A 21,443-nucleotide genomic window follows, 5' to 3' on the forward strand; every position below is an offset into this window, starting at 1 on the left:
GGATGATGCGGTAGGCCCATATCATATTTAGGACCTTTTTTTCCCAGTCCTTGCCCATCATGATGGCTGCCTGGATGGACCCCATTAATACTCTGTTGAAGCGCTCCACTTGTCCATTTCCTCAATACTGATTTGGGTATGCCTTCCCTGAGAAAGGTCGCAGTGAGGACCTTGAGTATCGTTTCTGTGTCCATTTCTTCTTGTGTGTGCACCTCAGGCCATTTCGAGTATCTGTCCACTATGACGCAGAGGTATTTTGGGATACCTTGGTCATCTAGTATTGGTCCCAGTATGTCTATGGATAACTCCTCCCGGGGACTCTTCGGGTTGATGATTTTCCCTAAGGCTGGCCTCAAGGGCATCATCGTCTTATCAGCTCGCTGACATTGGTCACACTCTCTCACGTGTCTCTCGGTTTGTATATCCATCCCTGGCCACCAATATCACTGCTTGGTCCTCATCTTGGTTTTCTCAATCCCTAGATGACATTCATGTAAGATCGCCAACAATCGTGGTATCAACAATGTCGGGGGTAGGACTTTGTCTCCTCTGTACAGGAAGATGCCTTTTTTTTTTGTTTTTTATTATTTTTATTTGCAAAGTACAGTGAACAAAGATGGTCAGTAAATTTTGCACATTAGAGTCATTATAACACCAGTAACATACATTGACAGTGTGGAACATAGTTTCAATTAAATTAGCTTTCGGAGTATAACATGTTCAGTCTATAGTCTCTATGCCGGAACGGTGGGCTTGTGGAGGCTCACAGATGTTACCTCTGTAGTCGTTCCAACTTGACCATACCTCCCCCCACTTTCGAGGGCACCCTCGCGCCGTATACACAGTCTTCTCCTGCAGCATACACCAATCCATGTCTTTTTGCCATTCGGCTAGTTTCTGCGGGGCGGACGCATCCCAAAGGCGGGCGATGTTTCTTTTTGCCACCATTTGCCCAAGAGTGACCCAGATTTTCCCTTTCGTAGGCAAGTCTGTGGGTACCCAGATGTTCAAGAGGCATCTCTTAGCCTCTGGACCTATGTCTACCCCCCCATACTTCCTGCATGCAATGCACCACAAGCCTCCAGTACCACCGCACAAATGGGCAGTCCCACAGTATATGGAAGAATAAGCCCGTCTCACCGCAGCCCCGCCTGCAGAGCCCCACCCCCTTCCCATCGCCTGTAGTCTAGTGCAGGAGATGTATACTCTATGCAGTATTTTAAGTTGTATGAGCCTAAGTCTAGCCGAAATCGCCACCTCCTTAAGGGATGCCAGCGCACTCACCCATTCTTCATCATCGATCTCAAGCCCATTGGCCACCCACTTATCTTTAAGGAACATGAGTGGATCAGGAGGATTATTTATCAGGTTTTTATATATGAGGGAGATGGCATGTTCTGGCATGTGCCCGTCGAGCAGCCTGTCTTCAAGTGGGGAGGCCTGTGGGGGTGTGGTCCCCGGCGGTAAGTTTGATTGGAGGGAGTGTCTAATCTGCATATATCTGAAATAATCAATGTGTGCTAGGTCGTATATTTCTTGTAAGTAAGTGAAGGATCTGACCCCTTTGGGGCTCCACAGGTCTTTGACTTGTTAGATACCAATAAGGTCCCAGCTATGGAACCCCTTTGTGTGTCCCAAGTTGCCCAGTTTCTCAGACGCCCATAATGGAGTGGCCATGGTCAGAGTATCAAGAAGGTGCCTTTGTCGTCCAGGGACAGTTCTTCTCGCACTTCGTGAAATTTCTTGAGGGTTGTCCGTAGGTGCCTTTTTTCTGGCCACCCTCTGACTATGTATTCCTTCACTTCTTGGATGTCCTGGTCTTCTCTATACGCTTCTGTCCACTCTTGGTTGGTAATCACCTTCTCCGGGTCTTCCATCAAGGCCACCATCTCATCGCTCACTTCCGTTCCTTCTATTGCTCTTTTCATCGCGGCAGCTCTACTAAGGTAGGCTGCTACCTTGTTCTTACTTCCCGGATGTACTCCACATCGTATCAGTACTCAAGTAATTTCAGAGTCATCTTGGCTATCCTGGGGGTGGCGCTTGCGTGTCCACTGGACGTAAGCACTTTTACAAGGGGTTTGTGGTCAGTCTTCAGTTGGAACCTCGTGCCCCATAGGAACTGACGGAATTTGCCCATGGCCCATACCACTGCTAGCTTCTCTTTCTCTATGACACTGAATTTCTTTTCTGTGTCTGATAGGGCCCTGGAGGCAAAACTGAGGGTTTCCATTGCCCCATTTCTCCTTTCTTGCATAAGGACTGCTCTCAGTCCTTTGTCACTGGCATCTGTCGTCAGCACTGTTTGTCCTTGAGGGTCATATCCTTGCAAGGGTTTGGCTTGGCGGATGTCATTCTTGATGCCCTCGAATTCCCCCTGCGTTTCTTCTGTCCATATAAACACTGTTTTGTCCCTTATGAGTTGCCTCAGATGATGTGTCTTGGTGGCAAAGTGTTGTACAAATTTGCTGTAGTATTCAGCCATCCCTAAGAAGGATCTTACTTCTTCCTTGCTGGATGGAGGCGGGGCATCACAAATGGCTTTTACATTTTTCCTTTTTGGTGTAATGCCTTGCTCTCCTATTTCGTGTCCTAGGTAGGTGTCTGAGGCCATCCGAAGACGGCACTTCTCCCACTCCGCTGTCAGGCCCTTCTCTTCTAGAACACTTAGCACCTTGTCTAATTTCGTGTCATGATCCCTCCAGTCTTTCTCCATCACCAATATGTCGTCCTGGAAGTACTGCACCCCTTCCATGTCCTTGAAGAGACGGTGCATGAGTTTCTGGAAGACGGCCGCTGCCGAGGCAAGTCCAAATGGCAGTCTGCGGAATTGGTAACACCCAAAGGGTGTTATGAACAATGTTAGCTTCCTGCTTTCAGGGTGTAGGGCTATTTGGTGATATGCAGACGTGAGTTCGATGGTGGAGTACCATTTTATTTCTTTAGTCCTTGCCAACATTTCCTCAATACGGGGTAAGGGAAACTTTTCCTCCACAATGCACTTGTTCAATTTTCTCAGGTCCACACACAGCCGGACCTTGCCATTGGGTTTCATTACTACCACTTGGTGCGCCAGCCACTCTGCACAGTTTATGGGCTTGATCATTCCATTCCCCTCTAATCCTCGTAGTTCCTGTTGTACCGCCTCTCTCACTGCAATAGGGACATTTCGTACCTTGTGAGATACTGGTTTGGAGTTGTCCTTGAGTTCTATCAGGTGCGTGAACTTCTCCAACTTCCCGACTTTCCCTCCGAACACCTTGGGGAAGTTCCTCTTCATTTTCTCTAAGTCCGGCCATTGTTCGGGTGCTGTCATCAGCACTTGTACGTCGTCTCCTGGGTCTAGTTTTATGCCAAGGTCTCCTTGATCCATCCAGCCTAGGACCGACGGGCCGTTCTTTGATACATACAGTTTGCACTCCGCACTCCGTCAGTTGAATTCGAACTTTAGCGCTTTGTATCCTACCATGGGGATTCGTTCTCCCGTGTATGAGACAGGTATTATTTCCGGAGGTTCCAACCGAGGTCCTAGGTGGGGCTTAAACTTCTCATTCCACACTGCTTTTTGAACAATGGTATACGGTGATCCCAAATTCACCACAATGCTGATCTGTACTCCTCCTATCAGCATGTCACATTGCGGTTTGCGCGATCTTCGGACATCCACAACCAGCACTTGATCTTCTATGCACAGTACTGTGTCCTCTTCTTCATGTCCTCTCTCCTCTACTTCTTCCGGATCTTGTTCCACATATTTCACCGTGTTGCGGCCTACTTTCCGGCGACACACCTTTTCATAGTGTCCAGTTATGCCGCAGAACATGCACTTCACCCGGAACGCCGGGCATCTCTTGTCGTTGGCCTCATGGGCTTGGCTGCCACAGTGATAACACGTGTTTCTGGCTCCTCTATTTTGCTTTCCTTGTTGCACCGGTTTCCCTGGCCATCTGTTGGGTCCTCTGCTGTTCGTCGCTGCGCCCTTGTTTCTGCCCGTGGGTTCTTCATCATATACCTTGTTCACCATGGGCCTCGCGACTAGTTCTCTGTTTGCTGCCTCCGCGCATCTTTTTGGCAACTCAGCCTTCTTTACAATGGCAATCACTTCCTTTAGCGTGGCTTCGCCACTCGCCCACAATTTGTCTTGCACTGTTTTGTTAGTAGTGTGCATAACTATCTGGTCCTTTATGAACTCATTGTGCAGCACACCAAATTTGCACGTCGTGGCTAACTTCTTCAGCGCTGCCACATACTCGTCAATCGACTCTCCCATCTCCTGCTTTCTCTGCTAGAAATTGTACCGGTCTATAGACGTGCATACTGCTGACCTGTAGTGCTCATTCAGTTCCTGTATCGCGTGCGCGAACATGTCATCATCTGCGGCTGCCGGGGCTTGGGTACCAGGTTTTGGAATACCCTAATCCCTTCTGGGCCTAAGTTGTGTAATAGTATTCTTTTTTTTCTTTTGCTCGTGAACGCTTCTTTGTTCTTGTCTTCCAGGGCTTCTATGTAGTTTAGGATGTACTCTGTCCAGTCTTCCCATTTCATCAGGGGCTCTCCCGATTTTGGTAGGAACGGGATCGGTGTCGTCATTGATGACGCTTGCGCACACATTTCTTCGCGCTTTATGGAGCTGTTTCCTGGCTTTTTGGACTACCTGGCGCACTTGTCTCCTCACCCTGCTCTGGTCGGAATTGGGGACTCTCTGCGCCCCTTGCTCCACTTTTCACCGACTCCGCCAGGGCCCCTGTCTGGTTCCTGACTTCCCTCTCAGGCTACTTCCTCAGTTTTTTTTCAGTGTTCCTCCTTCTCTTCTCTACTGGGTTTGCTGCAGGCGCCTGTCCTTTTCTGCTTCTCCTGCGGCGATTTTTTTTTTCCTTCGTGGAGGTCCTAGGGGGCCTGTTCAGTCTCCTGTTCCTTGGGTCTGGGTGCCCTTGTACCTGGTTGTGCAAGCATGCACCCTGCTCTGGTGTGTCTTCCTGCGCCTCTGCCACACTCTCTTGCTGTACTTTAGCTTCGCACCTCCATGTTTCTGCCTGTCCTGCCACCTGGTGCTGGATCTTCCTTTCCTTTATTTTAAATAATTTTTTTTTTCCAGGATTCCCAGCTTGGTTGCCACTGTAAAGTACCAGGTCTCTGGCAATGATGACATGATGACAGGGCACCGTAGGTTATGCTGGTACGGTGTTTATTTCTTGTATGCTAATCACAAGAGAGCCCCGAGCGTGCTGCCTCTCTTTCCCCAATCCGACTCGAATCGCGCGTTTCCAGCGCGATCCAAAATGGCCGCCGCTCGCGCTACGTGGTGATGTAGCGCTGGAGCACTAGAGCGTGACTCTACAATAGCTTACGTAACTTGCGTTGGGCTCCCCGTCGTTGCACCTCACTGTGGCCTCTTTTGTAAATTAAATACTGTGTGGCGCGCAGACGTCTCTGCGTCTGCGTGGTCTTCACTCTCTTAGGGTAGGGCTGGTAACCATTGTGAAGCGCATCGCAGAAGTATTAAAAGTGGAGCGAGGAGGTGGGGCATCTCGGAGAGGATTCAGAGGGACTGTTAGGCCACCGGCAATAATTTAATTTTGTCTTGCCCTGTCTCCCATTCGCGTCTGCCCCTGAAGCTGCAGGCCAGGCATCAGCAAGAAGTCTCAGAGTGTGGGGTGAGATGCATCATGGGGTCAGAATTAAAACGTAATTTAGACCCCGCAGCAGCCCCTGTGTTCCAGCCTCCAGTGGCCCCATCAGCTCTGTAGCACACACACACAGAGGAGGCACTGCTTGACTGCGTGTACTTAAAAGTTTCATTGGGGAACTGACATTCAATTTCGAAGTAAATGAGGCGAGTTTCGATGCTTTATTTATGTCGGTGGTTGCAGCTGCAGGTGGTGGGCATTTGGACTCTGTTTTGGGGACCGGCATTTTCCTCACATCACAGAGAGGCCCGAGTCGTCCTGATGGTATTCTCCAGATTGATTTTGCTGTCAGGCAGCCACACGTTTGCTGGCAATATGCGTTTTGTTTTTCTGTCAGCCAGCTCAGCAACACTAGACATCAATGTGTTATTGCAGTTGGGGGCCTCACATACCCTTTTGGGGCCGGGTTCCCGACTCCGGAGAGAGGCCAGGCCCGGAGTGATGCTAAGCTGGCCCATTTATATGTCCCTACATTTTAGTGCGAGTTCCTTGAGCCTTTCTACCCTGTTTCTGCAATAAGTTGCAGTAGCAGTCTGCCCATGTCTTTATGTCCCTGTGTCTATCTAAATCCCAGTGTCTGTAAATACATGCCTATTACTGCGTATGTGTCCCAGAGTCCGTCAATGCATGCCTTTATGTCGTCCTGTCTCTCAATTGGAGTGTGCTCAACTGCATCAGTGTCCCAGTGTCAGCCAATACCTGCCTTGCTGCCTCCTGTCTCTCAGCTCGAGTGTGCACAGAAACGCGGCCTACGTGCCTTTCACAGCCTTCAGAAGCCCCCATTGAAACTACCCTGATGTCCACCTCTAGTCGCAGTGCACTAATGCCTGCCAGACATTTCACTCCCTGCAACAGAGGGAAACAGGGGTGCACTGAGGAGCAAGTGTAGAGTGTCTTGTTGGCCAAATGGTTGTAATTTGCAATATTTAAATATTTCCCTCGGCTTCATTGTTTTATTTTGCTTGTGAGAAAGTGTCACTCATATTAGCACTAACATTATGAAAATGTCTCACATGGAAATCTGAAACCTTGACAGCTATGCATTTATTTGTCATGATCAGTGGGAGCAAGAGAGAGTCCGTCAGAAAAGGGAGAAAGAAGGAAGAGAATGATATAAAACAGTGATAAAAGGAAGATCGCATGAATCAAAACGTCAAAAGTAAGAAAGAGAGGAAGGTTTGGGTAGTGGAAGAAAGGCAACCTTCTGTCGAGTGCAGGGGCGCAGCTACCATCTGTGCAGGAGGTTCAGTGACACCAGAACTTAGAACTCTGAGGGGCCCATTGAACTATGATAATTGCTGTTTTTGACTACCCAACAGCAGTAAAAGGTGGCATTTTCCTAGCTTGCACCAGGGCCCATGACTTCCTTGCTAGGCTGCTGGCTGCGTCAGAGGCTGGCTACTGAAAAAAATACTTTGTGCACTCCACTTTGTTATTATTATTATTATTATTATTCAAATATAAATTAAGCAGTGGAGAGACAGTAGTTGACTAGATTTAAGGTGAATCAAGACGCATCCCCCTCACCCCGGCCAATGAAAACTGGGCTGTAAGCCTGTTGACAAATGTGAAGGGTCTCCGAAAAGTGGAGGTCAAAGAAGCAGAACTAAGGAAGCTGTATGATTTAAACTCAGCTTTTGAAAATGTTTGAGAGGAGCAGGGTAAAACAAAATAATGGAAATTAATACTTTCAACACTTTTCTTGTTCATATTGTAGGCATGGAAGACAAAGGCACATATTTAACGCAACAAACCAAAAATAAATCTATTTAACAATGTAACAAAGAGGGAATGTATTTTTTACGTTTTATTTGCGTCAATCGATTCTACCAAGTAGGCCATTTCACATGTTACACCCTCAGCCAGTTTTTTTAGCCAGCAACAAATTACTGCATTCTGGGGCTTAGGTTTTCTTTTACGAATATAAGCGAAGGGTTTAAAGTGCCATTATGTTAAACAGTGTTGTACAAAAACCAGGACTATCTGAAGATGACCTACAAAACATAGGGCCCTTTGCGCCTATGCAGGTGTGTAAACATTCTTGTTTGTGAATTGTGCATGTTTCAAAGTGTGCCCATGAATGTTTCATGTGTATATCTGTGCCTATATAAAACACTCCATATTAAACACAATCTTCTGCCATGATTAGATTACTAACCCTAAAAATAAATCCCTGAAATGCATTAGAAAGCAAGACTGTCATTTTTTATCTTCCAAAGTACCGCTTGTCATGTCAGTAGATTATCCAGCCCTAATATATATTTTTCTTTGTATTGGCGTACTTGCATTCCCTCATTTATAACTGAATAGGAAAACATGGAACGGATGACTTGTTCATGCTTGACACAATACACCTTCAGGCCTCTTTGAAGTTACACTTTAACCAACAACTGTTACTGAACATTAGCTTTTGCCCCCACTTGGCACATCATCTGCTCTGTAATACACACAGCCATGTGCATGCACCTTGTCTGTACAACACAGAGTGCCCTTCTAATGCACAGTCCCAAAGTGCACACCACAACCTCAAAACCCAGTCCTCCAGTGAGAAACATCACACAGTGTTCCCTTCAGGCATGACAACCAGCGCTTCAGTGAAGCGCATTACTCTGTGCTTCTCCAATACACTTTACCCACAATGCCTCCCGCAAATAACATTGTGCCTCTACCTCATAATTTCCTACATTTGCCCCCAGCTCGTTCTCGATGTTAAAGATAACCTCACAAATAAAATAATTGATGATATCGCAGGTGACATCACATATCACATCACTGTTAAGAATGCATTTCATGAAAAGGAATATAAAGTAGTGTTGCCAAAAGAAGAATGCAAGTAATGTGGTGTTTAAAGAGCCTGGAAAGACCTTGTGTTTACACTAAATAGGGTTATAAATAAAAGTGTATGTATTCATTTGTAATGTGACTTTTCTGTCTTTGTTTCCTTTAATTATCAGTCATGGATCATTCGGGCAGCCCTAGAACACAATTAAAAGTGCTTTCTATTTATATTTACTGTTCAAAGTAAGCACAGATAAGAGCTGAAAATATGGCTTTAGGTGACTGCTTATTTTTGGCCCGTCTGGGACATCAAAATAATGAGCTGGCAACCCCTATCACAAGACTGGAAGTTTGTTGCAGGATCAGCACATTATTTATTTCCTACACCCTCAATCCCTATTAATGCCATAACAGCAATCAATAGTTGAACTTAGATCTGAAACCCTACACCACCGTCAATAACATGCTAAATTACTTCAAGGTTGGAACACCACCAAAACTGCAAATAAACTCACCGCAGCGCCATGAGGGAAACGGCAGGACCGACGGGCACAGGGGAAGCGCCGAGAGACTTTCCCACTCGGCACCAGGCACTACAGGCCCCAGAAGCACCAGGGACGGCGCGCCCGTGACGCGCTCGGAGCGCCAGGAGGCGGCTCCTCAAAAGGCTGACCCCCCGGGAGCCCAGTGGGGGAACACCACCAAAACTGCAAATAAACTCACCGCAGCGCCGTGAGGGAAACGGCAGGACCGACGGGCACATGGGAAGCGCCGAGAGACTTCCCCACTCGGCACCAGGCACTACAGGCCCCAGAAGCACCAGGGGCGGCGCGCCCGTGACGCGCTCGGAGTGCCAGGAGGCGGCTCCTCAAAAAGCTAACCCCCCTCTCGCCCCGCGAGTCGCGCGCGGGAGTGCCCGGGGCTAAGCCCGGGCAAAGGGCGGGCCCTCTGTGGCCCTCAGTGGACAGCAGTGGTCGGGCGAGCCACCCCCCTTGACTTTGGTTTCCTTTATTTCGTGAGTACTTTCTCAATTTAATTAGTTCTTTACTTGTTTTCCGGCTCTCACAAACCCCACTACCACTGGTATAATGCCTCCAAAGGAAAGTAAAGGGAAGAGCGACACTGTTGCTTTTACGGGAGCTATGGATCAATTTATCAAAAGAATGAACTGCGTGGTGGATGAAAGTATAAATATTATGGAAAGGAGGGTTTCGCAGGAATTGGCCATTGCAAGAAGATCTTCTCTCGGGCCAATGGCACATGCTCAAACACCTACTCCCAAAGACAGAATTGAAATAGTAGGAGAGACTAATGGTTCCCTAAGTAATGAAATTATTGTGGATACAAATACTAATAATGATATATTGAATGTCTCAGAGGGTAGTTCTCTAAATGTCTCAGAATCTATATTGCAATCACCTAATAATTTACCTAATGCTCGTACTGCACCGGTACCCGTTGAGCCAGCTAAAGTATATAACACTAGGCAGCAGGGGCAATTCCAAAGAATAAGCAAGGGCCTACCACTAATATTGGTGGTAAGAGAAAGAAGGGTCCTAAGCAGCCTGCGTCACCCAATACTAGTTTGGACATAGCGGCTGTTGGTAAAAACAAGGATATAGCAGGGATTGGCACAGAAGGGGGGGATTCTGCTTCTACTGTCATACTTGAAGCACTACGGCACATACTCCGCCCACTAGAGGAGAGATTGAGTAAAATAGAGATATTTTTAAAACGCATAGAAAGGGACATAAAGGGGATAATAGATAACCCACAGAGGAAGTCTAGTATTAATCCGCAACCAACATTGTCAAAAGCTATGTCTGCAAAAACCCCAGATGTAATACTAGTGCCAAATGAAAAAGTAGCACCTAAACCAAATGTGGGGGACCCTATGACACCTAGAGAGGTATCCAACAACAAACCACAAAAGCAAAGTACACCAAGCACAACAACAGGTAGTAAGGGGGTGGTAAATGGAAATAGACTAAGTAAAGATCAGGCAAAGGATGTATTCAATCTTCCCCCGGAGGTCTGTCCATGTGTGGCAATCCTGACTGGAGTTCCAGAGTTAGGCAAACAGGAGTTGGAAAGCTCAACTTTCCTCTGGAAAAGGGTGACTCAATGGCTAAACACTAATAGGCCGTTACCCCCTGGCCTGAGGGGTAACATTCTAAGCATCAGGTGAGTACCCTGGGTGGGCTACTTGGCGAAAGACATAGAAGGGGATAGCATAGTTATTAATTTTGACAATCCAAGAATAGTTAACTACATCTGTAATTGGAAGTATCCCAACCCAGACCCAGCCACCACCATACAACCATTCAAACTAACATACTTTTACCCACCCGGTCACTTTCATTCTAGGACTGATGGGTGGACCATTGTAAGACACCGTGGCAGGAGGCACCAAGGAGGAGGTTGGTTAGGACAAATCCATCATCCCCATAACTTCTTCTCCCATAACCAATTTCATTGTCTTGAGTCAGTCGATTGACTACAGGTAATTCCATCGACCATTACACCTGAGGTATCTTTATTAAATTATGTAATCCCCAAACTTAGTGTAGCATCTTCTAAGGAGAGTGGGGGGGGTCAATATACCACTTAATCACCAGGAGATTGGCTGCGAAAAAGTCTGCAATAGCAATAACATGGTAGGGAATGGGCACGAAGTAACCATGAGGCCTTGTGACTCGAAGAAAGGAGATAGTGAAAATAGCGAGTTATTAGTGGATAGGTACGTGAACATCTGTACTATTGTTGATGGAAATCTACTCCCCATTATTAAATCTAGTACCCATCGTTTAAAAGAGGGACCCCCATTGATAACATTAGTCTCGTGGAATATCGCTGGAGTTGGTACAAAAATGTGTGACCCTGATTGGAACAGCTACATGAACACATTTGATATCTGTGTGCTACAGGAAACCTGGGCCACGGATCAGGTCCATAGAATAGGATATAGAACCTACCAAGTGGCGGCCATCCCTTCAGTAAGAGGGCGAGCCTCAGGAGGGTTGGTAATATGGATCAGTACAACCATTGATGTGGGGGTAAAAATGTTAAATACTGATTCCTTAGATATACTTGGACTGAAACTAACAACAAGAGATAAGAGGGTGATAAACATTATAAATGTGTACAACAGACCATGTCCCGCCAATAGGGAATCACCATGTATTGAGAAATTGGAAATATTTATGGACACCCTAGACCAAGATGGAAGTATCATTTTATGTGGTGATCTGAATTGCAATTTTGAGCCGATTGTGGGGATGGTTAAATTGTACGAGGATGAGGATGTTGCTAATGGGATACCAGTACTGAATAATGGAACTGTTCCTGGGACCACATTAGCCCTCCAGATCACAAGGCTGCTCACAGGCCATGGTTTAAGGGCTTGTAATGGGCGCATGCCAACAGACTCCCCGAAAGCATTTACCTTTAGTAGGGGGAATTGTAGGAGCAAGATAGATTATGTTTCTGTTTCTTTTAACATGTGGCCATGTACAAATGATTTAAAGGTTAGAGAACGCTTTGAGAGCGATCACTTTCCGTTGGAAATGAGTTTTTTGTCTAGTATGCTGAATGAACCAGGTGTTACTGAGGGTATTCATAGCCCAGTAGCTCCGTTAACTTGCGACAATGTCGTATTAAGCAATAATCGAAGGGCCGTCAAATGGGCATACATTCTTGAAAGAGAAGATCTGTTGGCTAACATTTATTCCACACTTGTGAATACATTTGAATTTTATAATGTGGATGAATGCAAACCTGGTGAATTCATTGGATTACACAAATCCTTTTGTAAAAAACTGTTAGATCTTATCACTAAAAAACCTAGGAAAGGGATCGGGTTGGTGAATGCAAAACCTGTAGGCAAACCCTGGTTTAACAGGGAATGCCGAGCTGCCAAAACCGACCTGATTAATGCAGTAAAAAGTAAAGGCTCTGTAGAACTTAAAGTAAAAAGGAAAATCTATAATAGGACAATAGCTGCAGCCAAATCATCCTGGGATGAGGATCTATGGTCCAGTATGTTATTAGCTGCAAAAACAAAAGATCACAGGCAGTTCTGGGAGTTAGTAGCTAAAGGGAATAAACCAGATAAAGGTTCGAGGGAGGTTTTCTTAAACAAAGCCATATGGGTTGATCACTTTACATCATTATATGCAGCCCAAATTATAGAGGAAAAGCTTCCGGAAAACCCAAAACAAATACCAACCCAGGTAGAGAATGATGAATACCCATTGGTAATCTTTGATATACAAGAGACTGAAACTGCAATTGCTTCTGTCAAGCAAGGAAAGGCCCCTGGTCTGGATAAGATCCCTGGTGATCTTTATAAGCATAATACTGAGATCTGGGCACCTTACTTAAACCATTTGTTTAATGTCATCGCAGCTGGTGACCAAATCCCTGATACATGGGACGGGGCAGAAATTATCACTATTTTTAAAAAAGGGGATAGAGGTGAGCCAGCGAACTATCGCCCCATTAGTCTTTTAGATATAACACAGAAAATTTATGCCAGGCACATTCTAAACCGCGTAAATACATGGCTGGAGGAAAACTCGGTTTTATCTAAGTATCAGGCAGGGTTCAGGGAAAAGACAGGGACCATTGATCAGGTATTAAGGCTATGCTGCCTGTATTGGAAATATGTCATCATCCGCAGAGGTAATTTATATGTTACCTTTGTAGATCTACGAGCAGCATTTGACCTTATTCCTCGTGACTTATTGTGGAAATCACTGAAAAAGCAGGGGTTCCCAGGTGAATTATTGAAACTAGTGATTGGGTTACACCAGAATAACTATGCTAAGGTAAGATGGGGCCCAAATGGTGAACTCACAGATGCAATCCCTATCAAGAGAGGAGTGCGCCAAGGGTGCGTGCTGGCGCCTACACTTTTCTCCCTTTTTGTCAACGACATTGCTGTTTATATGGAGAATTGTGACAATGACTCACCTCGCCTGGGGGGGGAACGAGTTCCGTCCCTCCTCTTCACGGATGACACGATTCTCATTTCACAAACCCCACGGGGCCTACAGATCCTATTAGATAGGTTCCAGCAGTATTGTATTACAAAAGGGTTAGAAATTAATGTAAAAAAGACTAAATATATGGCTCTCAATCCTCATAAAAGTTTCAAGAAAAACCTAACGCTGAATGGAGAAAAGCTTGATTATGAACAAAGTTTTACTTATTTGGGGGTACTATTAGATTCATCTTTAAAATGGAGACCCCAATTAGAGAAATCAAAAATTGTGTTCAAACAAAATTGTCTTCCGATACTGAAAAGACATAATAAATGTGCAAATAAGGCAGTTACCCCAGCATTAGAGCTCTTTAGATGCAAGGTCCAGTCAGCAGTTTTGTACGGGGCAGAACTCTGGGGACCAGTGTGTAGAAAGACCTTTGAAATCTTGGAGAATAAGTTCATAAGGGGATTATTAAAGGTTCCTAATAACACTCCATTACTACCCCTACTCCTTGATATGAACATACGACGCACCGATCTACATGCAATATTAAGACCGCTATTGTTATGGGTCAGGTTGTGGATTACCCCTGAGTTAACTGAATATAAAAATGGACTGGTTGAAGTTTTGAAACTAGATACTGGCAGTAAGATTTCTTGGTTTAAACATGTCAAAACTTGGTTAACAAAATTGGGTTTATCCCATTTTTGGAGCCAGCCAGAATCTTTAACCGTGTCCTCAAAGAAAATAGTCAAACTTTGTTTTTGGGCCCTTGTGAGTCATGACGCAGTATACGTTGGAGCGCATGGCCCCATAACTGAAAAAATTTTAATGGTAAAAAATGTGGCCCAATTTGAAATGTTTCTTGATGAGATTCAGCCACCTTTGGCGAAAACCTTGTATCTAAAATATAGGTATGGCATACTAAGAACCCGGGAAACCGAGACAAAATGGGGGAAAATTAGCAACGATAAATGCACTTTATGCACAAATAATGTAAGAGAAGACATCTTTCACATTCTATTTTTCTGTTCAAGTTATGCAGAAACAAGAAGGAAATGGATAGTGCCATTGTGCCGTAATATCGGATCAACTTCGCATAAGGAAGCTGGTAGAATATTAATTACGGACACTAGTCAAGTAATTGTGTTTGGCATCAGTAGATTTCTCTTGGCTGTAAAATTCATTAGACAAAAATTGTCTCTGCCATTTTAAGCGTATGTAGCGAGAATTGTTAACTGGCAGTTATAATCCAATTTAATGCTTTTTTTCCACAACCAAGTTTATTGAGCAAAAGAATGACAAGCATGAGGCACCTTCCCACACCAAGGTCACCACATCAAGATCAATGTATGGATCACATACACAAGAAATACTAAGCAAGTATCAATGAAGCTCAGCTTTAAAGTCCCAACTACCCATCCCAACCCCAACTACACCCCCACCCGTACCCACTATCCCCCCCCCCCCTTTCCACACATGTACAGAGGCAACACAGAGATGGTTCATATAAGAGAAGCAGGCATGAAGCAACCTGGGATGTGCCTTTAGGGCCAGAGACAGCGCTGCGATCAAATGTCCTCCTCCGGTTCCGCTGGGGGTTCCAAGGATAGGCCACGATAGTCAGCCCACCGCTTCCAGATCTTGAAGTGCTTGCGCGGGCAGCCCCGCGCCTCAAAAATTGGTTTCTCAAGACCCATAAAATAGTCCAGTCCCGCCTTCCATGCCGACAGGGGGGGGGCCCTCACAGATTTCCAGGCCCGAGCCAAGTCGCGCTTAGCCACCACCAGGCCCAGAAGCAATAGGTGACGTTTATAGATGTTGCCCCCAACCCCGTCCATGACGTGCAGCAGGCCCAGCCGGTGGGTACGGGGAAGATCCCAGCCCAGGACCTCAGCCAGGCAATTCCATACACCCCTCCAGAAGCCAGCCAGGCGACCACATGACCATACTGTGTGCAACAAGGTGCCAGGCACTTCCCCACATCGCAGGCACTCCGATGACTCAATCAAACCAGCCCTCCACAGTCGTTCACGTGTGTAATAGGCGGTATTTAATGCTTTTTTTAACCTTGTAAATATTTTAACAATCTTTTAACTATATTTATTTATGTGTGTTTCAAGCCCCAACTCATGATTTAGCTGCGAAGGGTTATGGTAATCATTTGGTCATGCACCAGCACTTTTCTTGATTGTATATTTTTGTACATTTGTCGATAATAATGTGGTCATGTATATTATGTATTTTGTATATCTTTTATGGTGCAATTGCAACGAAATAAAGATTATTGAAATGAAATACTTCAAGTGTCTGGGAATGCACCCTGTATTCAGACAACTCAATCCACATTCTTGCCCTTCACTTTTACGCACACCCTGGACTCACAGCGATCAAAATGCACTCACACTGATCACCATTCACCCGACGACCCTGCACTCACAGTGAACCCTCTGCACTCACAGTGCACTTGCGCTGTTCACCCTATATCTCACCCTGCAGACACACAAGCACACTACTTACCCTTCACTCACCTGTCCCCCTCACTGCTCAATCTGCAATCTCACTCAAGCCCATCACTAACCATGCATTCGTTCGTTCCACTCGGCACTTACATCCGCACCCAAATTCATATGGTCATCTCACTCACCCTGCAGTTACTCCTCTTACCCTACTTTCACACTGTCGCTTCTGCCACATTCCCTCACATGGGCACTCCTGCCACCCACAAAGCGCAGAGGGTTAATTTGCCTGCTACACAGAACGTGTACCATGCAGATCACAGAACTGAGTGTGAGTAAACTATGAGTAGCGCTATAAAAAAAAATTTTAATTACATTTTGTCAGAAAGGTGCTATAGAGAGATGAGGTGCATGGTTGGTGAGTGGTAGTGAGTGAGGGAATTCATGGAGAAGGAGGAAATGGGGGAGGGGGCACCAGAAAAGACTGTTGCATCGGGTGCGACTAGTGCTAGGGCCAGCCCTGGCTGGGAGTGGTAGCCTCCCCCCTGAAGTTCGGGTCTAGTTGTGCCCCTGGTTTCAATGCCCCAGCCAAACTCAAGCGTTCATTCTCGCTTCTCTGATTTGTTATCTGAGGCTTAGGTCAGTGAGGGCTACTGGGGAAGCAAGGGGCAAAGACAATCCGTGAAGGGGCCATCCCCATTGCCACACCCAGTTGATCTCCATAGTATAGATTTGTGTCCATCTCTGGCCATTACATGGTACTTCCCGCGTTTTGAACCATAAGTGATAGCTCACAGAGTTGAATATGGACTTTGATTTAATTAAGCATACTGCTATGCTAATACAGCATTGTCAACCATGTTGAAAATAACGAGTTGCTCGAGAATGTATATTTTTTGTAGACAACAGTGTGTATGATGTGAGGGCACATACGTCTCTTACCAGTGGCGGACGGTGACATTTGCAAGTGGTGAGGCGTAAAATGATTGTCATACTTCACCGTAGTGAGCGAGCGTAGCGAGAGACCCCGAAGAACCTAAGGGGGGGCTTCTCCCCCCGAGAAAATGTTGATAAAATAGTGGAAAAATTGTGCATTTTCAAGCACAATTGAGAAAGCAGGAAGGTTAATAAAGCAATTGTGAAAGTGCAGTTATTACATTATTAAAGAGATGTCATATAACTTAGGTAGCTGCTTATTCAGTATAACCACAGAGCTTCATAACAGACTTTGATATATAATGCATTTCTGAGTACCTCACAGATGTTTTTTATTAAACAAAGAACTAAACAGGTCGCAAACTAGCACCATTCAACATGTTTACTTTATGTATCTAAATTCAGCACGTCTGTCTTTAAGCGCAGAAAATGTTTCAATTACTTGAATGTTAAAGTCAGCAATATTTTGAACAAGCTTGCTCTCTATAGAGAGCATTGCCAACCCATTGAGTCTTTCCTGAAGCATGGTGTTCCTCAGGAATGTCTTAATCCTCTTTAAGGCGGAAAAAGGTCGTTCTGCCTCTGAGGTTGTCATAGGAGTGGTAATGGTGGTTGGTGACACCTAGCGTAGGTGTCAACTCCCTGAGCACAACCTCTAGGAAACACGTGGTGTTTCTATAAATTGTAATCCAAACAGTTGTCAATAAAGTTGAACCAAAATTGTTGTTGCTTGTCTCATGTTTAATTCACAATGAATTTCATCAATTTCCACGAAGCACCAACATATGTATATATCCAGAAACTGCGTTTGGTGATAGTATCCCAATGCATTTCGGACACATGGTCCTTCGTCAGGGGAATCCTAAATAAAATAAAATAAAGCAATCTAAGTATAATTCACTCGATAGCAAGTCTCTTATCAGTTGAATAAAGTTCTAACGGTTATGCATATAAGTTAACCAAGGTAATGTGTAATGCATGCGGCACGTTTCAAAAATCTGTGTTAAAATATACTAACTAACAAAATGTCACTGTTCGTGTAACGTGAATGAGAACAAACTCCATATACAAAATGAACGTGAGTAAAACGTATCACCGTGAGTATTCAATGTAGAGTGACAAAAAAGAAGCCTATGTGCCCAAAGAGTCCTCTCAGACAAAAAAATCCACGTTGTAACCCGAATGGAAATATAAGTGGTCACAAAAGTATCTGACAATGAAAGTAGCGTTTCTATTAGTCTCCGTTAGTATGAGGTAGCCCCAATACACCAAGGGTGAGCGTTTTAGCATCGAAATGACCGAGCATGAACAGCGTGAAAAAAGGACACTTACTCTGAATTCAAAGTTGGGTCTCGCATTGAGACAAAACGCCCTTCGCCATTAGTGAAGCAACAAGCTCTCAGAGTATGCGGAAGTGTATAAAGGCATGCAACGTACATAGAAAGAGGACTGTGTGTAAGCAGCCATCTTGGAGTGGTGAACCAGACGCCCGGAAGTGCGGGTGATCGGGGAATAGAAAAAAATGGAGTGGTAATGACAATTTTTAGTGAAGCCACTGTCTCTGTAAATGTCTTTTCCATATTAAGTTCATGAATTAAAGACAGAAAAGACCCGGCATCTTTGGCCTTCCGGTACACAGGCATTGAGTACATTACAGTCAACTCAGTTTTCAGGTCCTCTTGGTTGAGCATCGGATAAGCTTCCATAGCCTCATGCAGAGCATGCTCAGCGAAGAATTTATCATATTGTGGAAAGTATTTACTTTCCAATAATGTGGCACTTCCCCAAAATGTTTTGTGAAAGCAAAACGCTCTTGTGCATGCACAATTACAATGTCACATATCTCTTTTGCACTTCGCAACAGAGTGGTGATGTTTTTCCTGTGGTTTGAAAAAGTTGAAGCCGCTGGCAGTTGGCTGTCTTCATTGTCAACCTCATCTCCCACTTTGTTTATGCTTCCGACAAAGTCAGCGGTATATCTTTTCACAGAGACAGTATCTATGTCTCGTCCTCATAACTGATTGTATAGTCTCGACAGCTGACATTATCTTTTTAAATAAAAACAGAAAGAACTGAAACTCTCTATCTTTTAGTGTTCTAGCAAAGCCACAGGCTTCACTGTAACTTTAGAAATCAAAGGTTTCATTGGCTTCTATGGCTTCAAAACATTTCACAATGTCCTCCCTATATTGAAATATTAGTTGGACTGTACGTATGCTATAGTTCCAACGAGTTTGAGGCTCCCCTTGGAACCCTTTTGTCCACAATCTCCTGAAGGGCTCCCATTCTTTTTGGGGAAAATGAGAAGAATGCTGCCATGCCTCCTACATCCTGAAAGAAAATTCGGGTCTCGGAGATCTTTGATACTGCCTATTGCATAATAAGATTAAGTTGGTGGGCATAACAGTGCACATAATGAGCATACGGGTCCACATCTCTAATTCTTTTCTGTACTCCACCATGGCTTCCACTCATTACGGACGCAACATCATAGCTTTGTGCAATAAGTTTTTTTTGATGCACCTCTGGAAAAATGAAGTTCAGTTGACGCAGCATAGCTGCAGTAATGGTTTCTGCAGTGGAGTCTCTTAAATGAGTGAAACCATAGAACCTCTCCACAACATTATAACCATTGTCCAGGTACCGAAAGACTAATACGGACTGTGTTTGTGTGGACACATCAGTGGTGTCATCAGCCTGAATAGCCACAAAGTCTGTGTTTTGCAACTCTTGGACAATATGGCTTCTCATAATTTCTAGCATACACTCAAGTAGTTCATTTTGTATCATTTTAGAGGTGTCCTTAAAGACTGTAGCACTTGCTAAATGTGCTTCCAATTCCTTGTCTATGCTTGCTACTAAATCTACAAGGCTTAAGAATATTCCAGGATTTGTGGAACCTTCTTATTCATCATGGCCTCGCAATGCCAGTTCGAAAGCACCACAGAAACAAATGCAATCAATTATTTTTGATAGTATGTGTCTATTCCTATCAATTGTTTCATTGTGTTTCTGTATTGTTTGGCGATATGCATCGCTTATGTGCTGCTCAATCGGTGCGTCTCCCAACATTCCCAGTCTCGTCACGTTTTCCATATGCTTTCTTGTGTGTGCATACTTCTTGATTTTTTCAGACACATGCTTCAAGTCTTTCACTCCTTCTCTTGTCCAAGGAAAGTCACCATCAAACAGCAAGCAGGGGAAGCAGATCCGTCTGTTTTTTGAAGGGCACCCTCTAAGCCAATCAGTTTTTGTGTACCAGGTGTTTGAGATGTACAATTGTAAGATTTTTCTCTGTCCTGGGTAGCTTGTTGCAGTTGTAGGTCAGGCCGATCAGGTCCTAATCTCTTTATCTGTAGTTTATCTTCTAGTGGCCGTGCATGGAATGACCGTGTAATTAATTGTTGTACCATATTCATCATGGCGATGCTGTCCTTACCAATATGAAAGAAGCCTGTCAATAGTCAAAGTACAACGTATAGGTTTTGGTGCAATAATATCAAATTTCATTACAAATACATACATCTTGTGCATTACCGCAATAAATCTCCAGCAGCTCCCTTTTGGACAACAGGGTTGCTAAAAATACAGCCTTTCTGCCTGCTTCCTCTGTGTGCCATAGTGGTTGCTGAAGGCCCTGAAACAGACACTGTTTGAGGGCCTTGAACAAGGCAAGGAATAGATAGTGCCTTTAACAACCGTTATTGCAACGTGCAGTCCCCTCGATGGAAGACCCGGCCTGAAATGTAAAGCACAAAAAACACATGAACAAGTAACGGCCGCATTCTTTCTCTGCTATTATGTACAGTGCCTGGCACGAGAGAGACCGAATGTCAGAAGCCCTGCTCAGCAACAACAACCACAATAAGCAACTGGGATGTGGTAAATAAAGATATTCAATGAGCCACTTTATATCTTTCATATTTCAATTGCTTTTCCTTGGTAGAAAAATGCCAGGGTACCAAAATTACTGTTGAAAGTTGAACACAGCCACAAATCAACCAATAGATTGCTTCCGGGACATCTGAGGGAGATTCTACGAATTTCAGGAAAACGACTAGATTTCAGGGCTGGAGTGAGTCTTGTGTAGTTTATGCTATGTAACTTATTTTTACTTCGCCTGCATAGAGTCAGTCATGCAGTGCTCCTTTGTGACTATTCAGCTGCAGCACTAGGTTAGAGAATACCCTCTATCGTAACAGGATACAGGACTGGTCTGGATATGATAAAAGTCAAAACCGGTTGAGGAACTTGATTCAAGGAGTCCACATTGATGGATGCTGCCTGGCTGCCAGAGTTGAAGATTAGGTACTACTCCTACACTACATTTGGACACACTGGGTGTACATAGCCTCACAAGAAACCTATTTATTTATCCCACTGGTAGACCAATCCGCACCGCTCACGCTGCCTGACAGGCTGCTAAAACAGGAAGCTCACATTATTTGGGGAATCACAACATGAGGGCAGTGAGCGCTGCACTGGGATCCCCTCGTGGGTTCAAACAGCCCTGTACCAAGGCACACGGAGGACAACTTACACCCACCTTAAAGGGCAGTAAACTCATTGGTTGGGGGGTAATGGACGACTTGCTC

Source organism: Lissotriton vulgaris, chromosome 6 (assembly GCF_964263255.1).
Source record: "Lissotriton vulgaris chromosome 6, aLisVul1.2, whole genome shotgun sequence".
NCBI classification, from domain to species: domain Eukaryota; kingdom Metazoa; phylum Chordata; class Amphibia; order Caudata; family Salamandridae; genus Lissotriton; species Lissotriton vulgaris.